This window comes from Helianthus annuus, chromosome 6 (assembly GCF_002127325.2).
Source record: "Helianthus annuus cultivar XRQ/B chromosome 6, HanXRQr2.0-SUNRISE, whole genome shotgun sequence".
Taxonomy (NCBI): domain Eukaryota; kingdom Viridiplantae; phylum Streptophyta; class Magnoliopsida; order Asterales; family Asteraceae; genus Helianthus; species Helianthus annuus.
The window spans coordinates 116662746-116671051 of record NC_035438.2 but is presented as its reverse complement, the minus strand read 5'-3'; the positions used below and the strand labels follow the sequence as shown (position 1 = coordinate 116671051).

The 8306-nt window shown below is 42.8% G+C and overlaps 1 non-coding gene across 1 annotated transcript; it reads right to left on the bottom strand.

The window, feature by feature from the left end:
- Positions 1–408: 408 nt before the first annotated feature.
- On the bottom strand, positions 409–514 carry LOC118479983. Its single transcript, XR_004861624.1, has one exon. It is a non-coding gene; the product is annotated as a small nucleolar RNA R71 (small nucleolar RNA).
- Positions 515–8306: the final 7792 nt, after the last annotated feature.

The window sequence follows — 8306 nt, the reverse complement described above, 5'->3', positions numbered from 1 at the left end:
CAAGAGGTCGATTTGGTGTGCCAAGGAGGCATCTTAGGGAAAATGCAAGGGGAATTGAAGCACATTTTAGACCGGTGATAACGCACAATCCTTCGCCGGTGGTTATTCCTCATAACAACCAAGGGAGAACTTTTGAAGTAAGAACCAATTCTTTACAAAGTTTGCCGAAATACAAGGGGCTAGCAACGGAGGAGCCTTATTTCCATTTGGAGGCCTATGACTCAATTTGCAATACTCTTGGGAGTCAAGGTTTTTCGGCCGATGATATCAAGTTGGTACTATTTCAATTTTCTTTGGAGGACAAGGCAAAGAAGTGGTTCTACACTTTGCCTTCGGCATCTATTTATACTTGGGCGGAAATGCAACAAACATTCTTAGACGAATTCTATACCGCCCAAAAGACCAATGATGCGAGAAAAGGGTTGAGGAGCTTTCAACAACAACAAGGCGAAATGTTCCATGAAGCATTTGAGAGTTTGAACATGATGATTAAAAATTGTCCACATCATGGGATTGAGCTTTGGGAGTTAATGAACGCTTTTCATGAAGGGTTGTGTGCCGAAGATGCACGAGATTTGATGTCCATTACAAATGGGACATTTGGCACAAACTATGAGCATGAGGATTGGGAATTTTTGGAACAAATGGCGATCACCTCAAAGAGAAAGGCTCAAGCTTCAAGGAGAGCACGACCGGCCGTTACCCGAACACAAGTGCATGCGGTTGATGATGGTAACATACAAACTTCTAATAAAATTTATGATGTTTGTGCATTGTGTAACGAAATAGGTCATGCGGCGGAAAATTGCCAAGGAATGGTGGAAGGGCAATTTGAAGAAGTTCATGCCATTCAAGGTCAAGGAGGGGGTGGTAGAAATTACAATATGAATTCTAACACTTATCACCCCGGGTTGAGAAACCATCCGAATTTTCGTTATGGGAACCCTTCGAATCAATCAAACCCGAACTTTCAAGGTAGCCAAGGGAATTATGGTTCGCGCCAACCTTACAATAATCAAGGTGGATATAGAGGTGGGAACAACCAAGGATACCAAAGGCAATACCAAGCGGGTCAAGAACAAGGGGGGTCTTCGGGTGGAAATGAAATGATGGAAATGTTGAAGAGTATGCAAGCGGAGATGCAAAAGAGGAACCAAATGGATGACGCACGCATACAAAAGGATGAGGCGCGAGACAAAGCAATCCAAACTTTGACCACTCAAATGGGTCAACTTGCAACCGAAGTGTCCGAATTGAAGAAGGGTAAAGGTCAATTACCAAGCGACACTAAGGTAAATCCATCCCACGGTACGTCAAGAGGTAACAATGTTAATATTCATCATGTGAGTGTTTTGAGAAGTGGGAAAGAGTATAAAACCAATTCTTCACCGGATTTGGTTGAAGGGGTGGTTGAGGATATAACGGGTCAAGAAAGTGAGGAAGAAAACGAACCACCCATTGTTTCTTCTAAAAAACCCAATTTTGAAAAACCCGAAATTATTAAAGAAAAAGAAAAAGTAAATGAGGGTGAGGGGTCTAGTGAAGTACCGTTTCCTTCGGCTTTATTAGACCCGGGTAGAAAAAATTTTATTTCAAAACGGGGTCCTCAAAAAGAGGAAATGTGGGAGGTCTTCAAACAGGTTAAAATTAATCTTCCTTTACTTGAAGCTATTAAACAGGTACCCGCTTACGCCAAATTTCTAAAGGAATTATGTACTCAAAAGAGGCAACAAAAAGTGCCTAAATTGGTAGATTTGACGGAGCGGGTAAGTGCGGTATTGAAAGGAGATCTTCCTCCTAAGTTACAAGATCCGGGAACGCCCTTAATAAATATTCAAGTTGGAAATTTTCAAACCACGAGGGCATTATTGGATCTTGGAGCCGGAGTAAGTATCCTACCGGGAGGGTTATATGACCAATACGATTTTGGTCCATTGAAGCGGGTCGAAACAACGGTTGTATTAGCCGACTTGTCTCATAAGCTTCCCCGGGGTATCGTACGGGATGTTATAGTTAAAGTTGATGAATTTTATTATCCCGTTGATTTCCTTGTGCTAGATTACTCATCCGCGGACCCAATTCAACAACAAAATGTTATTTTGGGTCGGCCATTTTTGAACACCGCACATGCTATTATTGATTGTCGCTATGGCACAGTTGACATGACATTCGGTAATAGAAAAATGAGGTTGAATGTTTTTACTAATGGTACTAATGTGTATGGTGATGAGTGTTTCTTGGCAGATTTTATAGATGGCTATGACCCGAAGGTGTTCGAAGAAGAAATTTTGGGTTCTTGTGTTTGTGATATGTCTTTGCAGGTTCACACATGCGAGTTAGAGGTTGAGGAGAAAGAACAAGAAGCTCTCGCGGTGAAGGAAGGAAGTCCACCATGGACTTACCAAACGGATACATTACCGGTGGAAATCGATTCGGGCACCAAGCCTTCTTTGGAAAGTCCACCAAGTGTGGAGTTGAAGGAGCTACCAAAGCACCTAAAGTATGCATTTTTGGGGGAGAATGACACTTTACCGGTGATCATTGCTTCCAACTTGGAGGTAGCTCAAGAGGAAGAATTGATGCGGGTGTTGAAGGCTCATAAGGCGGCAATTGGGTGGACGATAGCCGATTTAAAGGGCATTAGTCCATCCATTGTGATGCACAAGATTATTACAAGTGAGGATGCAAAGCCGACCCGTGAAACACAAAGAAGATTGAACCCAAATTTGAGAGAGGTGGTGAAGAGAGAAGTCATCAAGTGGTTGGATGCGGGGATCATTTACCCCATTTCGGATAGTGCATGGGTAAGTCCGACACAGGTAGTGCCTAAAAAATCCGGCATTCAAGTAGTGAAAGATGAACAAGGTGAGCAAATCGCCACCCGCCCGGTAACCGGGTGGCGAGTGTGTATTGATTATCGCAAATTAAACGCGGCTACCTCAAAAGACCATTTCCCGTTACCCTTCATTGACCAAATAATTGAAAAACTTTCCGGTCAAAAATATTATTGCTTTTTGGATGGGTATTCGGGATATAACCAAATTGCTATTCACCCGGACGACCAACACAAAACCACGTTTACATGTCCATATGGTACATTTGCTTTTCGGCGGATGCCATTTGGACTATGTAACGCTCCCGCCACATTCCAAAGATGTATGATGAGTATATTTTCGGACATGGTCGGGGAATCTCTTGAAGTGTTTATGGACGATTTTTCCATTTTTGGTCCAAGTTTTGACTCTTGTCTTAATGAATTAGAAAAAGTTTTAAAAAGGTGTGTTGAGACAAACTTGGTACTAAGTTGGGAAAAGAGCCATTTTATGGTTCAAGAGGGTATTGTTTTGGGGCATGTCATTTCGGACCGGGGAATGGAGGTAGATAAAGCAAAAATTCGGGTAATTTCATCTTTACCCCCACCAAAGAATGTTAAGGGGGTGAGATCTTTTTTGGGACATGCGGGATTTTATCGAAGGTTTATTAAAGGTTTTAGTGTAATTACAAAACCTTTATGTAACTTGTTATTAAAAGATGTTCCTTTTGATTTTACTGACGAATGTTTGCAAGCGTTTCATGTTTTGAAGGAACAATTGGTGAAGGCTCCTATTTTGCAACCACCGGATTGGTCAAAGCCGTTCGAGATTATGTGTGATGCTAGTGACACGACCATTGGAGCGGTTTGGGTCAACGGGTCGATAAGAAGCCGGTGGTGATATACTATGCAAGCAAAACTTTGTCCGAGGCACAACTCAACTACACCACAACCGAAAAAGAATTATTAGCGGTGGTGTATGCCTTGGACAAGTTTAGATCTTACATTTGGGGGAGCAAGGTGATAGTGTATTCGGATCATAGCGCGGTCCGATATTTGATGGAAAAGAAGGATGCGAAGCCCCGGTTGATTCGTTGGGTGCTTTTACTACAAGAATTCGATCTTGAGATTCGGGACAAAAAAGGGTGTGAAAATGTTGTTGCGGATCATTTGTCCCGAATCCCGTTGGAAGGTGTTGATGACCCAAGTGAAATCAATGAACGGTTTCCCGATGAGCACTTGTTGGCCGTCTCTACTTATGTTGCACCTTGGTATGCCCATTACGTTAATTATTTGGCTAAGGGTGCAATGCCAAATCATTGGACTAGGAAGAGACGACAACAATTTCTTAGTCAAGTGAAGCAATACATATGGGACGAACCCGACTTGTTCAAAATCGGGGCCGATCAAGTGATACGAAGATGTGTTCCCGAAACGGAAGTTCTAGAGATCTTGATTCATGCTCATTCATCGGCGTGTGGTGGGCATTTCAGTGGGAACAAGACGGGTTATCGGGTGTTATCTAGTGGGTTTTATTGGCCCACGATTTTCAAGGATTCTTGTGAGTATGCCCGGAATTGCATCAATTGTCAAAGAATGGGAAGTATTTCGAAACGTGATGAAATGCCGTTAAACCCGATTTTGGTAGTAGAAGTATTTGATGTTTGGGGAATTGATTTCATGGGTCCTTTCCCAAACTCAAATGGGTTTTTATACATTTTGGTGGCGGTCGATTACGTGTCGAAATGGATTGAAGCTATTGCCACAAGGACCAATGATCACTCCGTTGTATGTAAGTTTGTGCAATCTAATATTTTTGCTCGTTTTGGTGTGCCTAGGGTGATAATAAGTGATGGCGGGTCGCATTTCAAGAATTTCAATTTTGGAAAGTTGCTCAAAAGATACAATGTGAACCACCGCGTTGCTACACCATACCACCCGCAAACGAGTGGTCAAGTCGAAGTTTCCAACCGGCAAATTAAAGAGATTTTAATGAAGACGGTGAGAACGGATCGGAAGGATTGGTCAAGCAAGCTTGACGATGCGTTGTGGGCCTACCGAACGGCTTACAAAACGCCACTTGATACCACTCCTTATCGGATGGTTTATGGGAAAGGATGTCACTTGCCTATGGAGTTGGCACACTGGGCGTATTGGGCAATTAAAACGGTAAACGCAAACTACGATGAAGCGGGACGGGCGAGAAAGCTTCAATTGAATGAAATAGAGGAAATAAGGGACCAAGCCTATGAGTGTGCAGCCGCATACAAAGACAAACTTAAAAAAGTTCATGATGCGAAGATCAAGAAAAAGAACTTTGAAGTGGGTCAGAAGGTGTGGTTGTATAATTCAAGGTTGAAATTGTTTGCGGGGAAACTAAAAAGCAAGTGGATGGGTCCTTATGTTGTCCGAAGAGTGGGAAGGTTCGGAGATGTTGATATTCAAGACGAACGAACAAACAAGCAACAAACGGTTAATGGGCATCGCCTCAAACCGTACTTGGAAGGGAATGATATCAACAATCTTGAGCTAGATAAAGTGGGCTACATTTTACACCCAGTGGATGATGAGGAAACGTGAAAGAGGCCCAGGTTTGGTATTTGTAAATATTTAGTGTAGTTTATTTTATTTCGAATAAGTCTCGTTCAAACCGGTGTTCGAAACAAGTGTGGGGAAATTTTCACGAAATTCCCGAACATAGTGTTGAGGACAACACGGGTTTTTCATGAGGGGTAGGGTAATATTTTAAGTTTTGCTTAAAATTATAAAAATATAAAAAAAAAAATTCTATTTTGTACATAAAAGTGTCAGCCCCAATGCCCAGTACTCGCCGTAAGCTACGGTGGGGGGCCGTAGCTTACGGCGGCCAGTCAACATTTGAAGTCATACGCCGCTGAGCCCCTGTCCTACGGCAAAGAAGTTTTGCCCAGATGTCACCGTATGCTACGGCGGTTTGCCGTAGCTTACGGCACCGAGTGGAGGTTGGGGTCCGGTTCAGGTCGCTGTTTTGTATATAAAAAAAAAATATAATAAATAACAATTCCGAAAATTTAATAATAATAATAATAAACTTTTCCAATTACCCCAACCACACCTTTTCTTTCATTATTCCCCAACCACACCTTTTCTCTTCTTCTTCTTCACTTCTACCTTTAGAACCCTAAAAACCATAACCTTCATACTTGCATAAATCTCTCAAATCAAGCCCGATTTCAGTGATTTTTGGGTCGTTCGTGACTAAAATTTCACAAGCATTCCGATTGTGGGTAAATTTTTGGTAGAAAATCACTTTTTCTGTCTGAATATCAAGCCCTAGGTGTCGAAATTTTGGGGTTTTTGTGGGTTTTTGTGTGAACTTCAAGCTTTAGTGATTCTCATCTTCTACAACACCAAGGTATGCAATTTTTGTTCATTTTTTGAAGTACATTGAGGTTTGTAAGTTTCCATCATGTTTTTGCTTACACACTTGCTTGTATGAGATAGATGATAGAACTTTGTGAATCATTGATTGTTGTTGGTATAAATGTGTTGATGTTTTTATGAAAATTTGTTGGAAAAATTCTGATTTTAGGGGACATCATGCCAAAATTTTGTTTAAAAAAAAAAATAAGAATTTTGGGTTTTTGCACATTTATACCTATAACATGAAGCAAGTGTGGGGAAGATGGGATAAAAACAACTAACTTGAATTGTTTGCTTGGTTGTAAATGTGTGTAGGTATGGCGTCTAGGAAAGGAAAGGGAATTGCAAGTTCTTCCCAAGGGGATGCGGCACAACAGAAAAGGAGGAAATTGGCTCGGATTGGTGACCCGGATTCGGAGGAGGATGCACCGCCAAGGGGGCCAAAGCCGGATTGGACATCCGGTTCATTGTTGGACCAACCCGCGGAATGGAGAGAGGATCTTTTTCACGAACAAATGAACAAGTTAAAACAAAGGGGAGAAGCGTTTATTTGTGAAAAAGAAATCCGGGAGGCGGATTTTGCCCCGTTTGGGATCATCGCCAAGTTTAACGCGTTGGGTTGGGGAGCGGCCACAAAATGTTATGACGGTGAGACGAAGAAAATGTATGACGCGCAGATTCAAGAGTGGGTGGCATCACTCGAATGTCCCCCATTCAAGGCTCCGAACAAAATGCGGTTAGTTGGGAAGTGTAATGGTGTGAAGGTAGAGATGTCGTATGACTCTTTGCGCCGGGTGGCAAAGTTTGATGATGGACCGGCCAATGAATATATCTACCCGAGTCTTAGGGATCTTTATCATGAGCCCGCGAAACATGAACAATGGCAAGCCATGCTTGATTACCTCTTCCTTCCGGGTACAACACATGGGAAGTTATATAGAAGAAATTTAAGGATGGAAGCGAAGTTGTTATTGACGTTGTGCATGTACAATGTCATGCCAAGGCGGGGTGACAAGATGGAGGTGCGGTTTCAAGAAGTACCAGTTTTGTATATGTTGATGAATGGGTCACCAAAGGTTCCTTTCCGATTTTTGGTACTAAACAACATTTGGTTGAGCAAGAATAGTGGGGAAAGGAAGATTATACCCCATTGCCGGTTGATTACGGCATTACTCAAGAAGTACGGGGCAATCAAAGGAGATGAAAGAGGTTCGTACAAGAGGTTTAGACCATTCGACCTTAAGAATCTTGGGTCGGATTGGACATACACCGAATCGGATAGGTTTCATAAGTTGAAAACGGATGGTAGAAGGTGGAGAGCGTTAAAAGTAGATGCGAGACCGTTACGACCGGGGGAGGAAGAGGAGCCCGAGTCAACGGATGATGAAGTGAGTGGGGATGATGATTACCGCGAAGACACATTCACGGTAGACGCTCAAGTAAGAGGTGTTGGTCAAGCGGGGGTTCAAGGAGCCGGTGTACAATCTGGATATGTGGGAAGTGCATTTGACTATGCACAACAAGCTTACGACCCGTATTGGGCCCACTCGGGGGATATGGGTCAAATCATTCAACAAAGGCGGCCACCCACATTCGGCAATTGGAGTGAACCAAACCAAGTGTTATTTGATCAACAAACCTTTTTGGGTGCTAGTGCGGAAAGGGCTATCAAAAGAAGCTATGATAGGAATGAGCAAATGAACCGTGCTCATAGATATGCCCATGAAGAAGAGATGAATAACCGTTACTTGGATGATCGACAAAGGCGCATGCATGATCAATGGCATGCGGGGCAACCGGTTGTGGGAGATCCACCCGTTGTGGATTACACCACACTTCCACCATATGATGGTAGTGTATCATACCCCACCCCGCCATTGCATCATTCTCAATGGGTGGACCCGCATGCCATGAGTTATCAACAAGCAAATCCAAGCAGTGATCAAGGAAGCAGTAGTAGCGGTGGAGCATTTGGTTTTGGTGAGTGGACGGATATGATGACGTCCATCTTTGGGCCTCCACAGCCGAAGTATTACTAGCCAGGTCGTATTTCGCTCCTTTGTACATTTTTGTATATATGTCTATGTGTTTA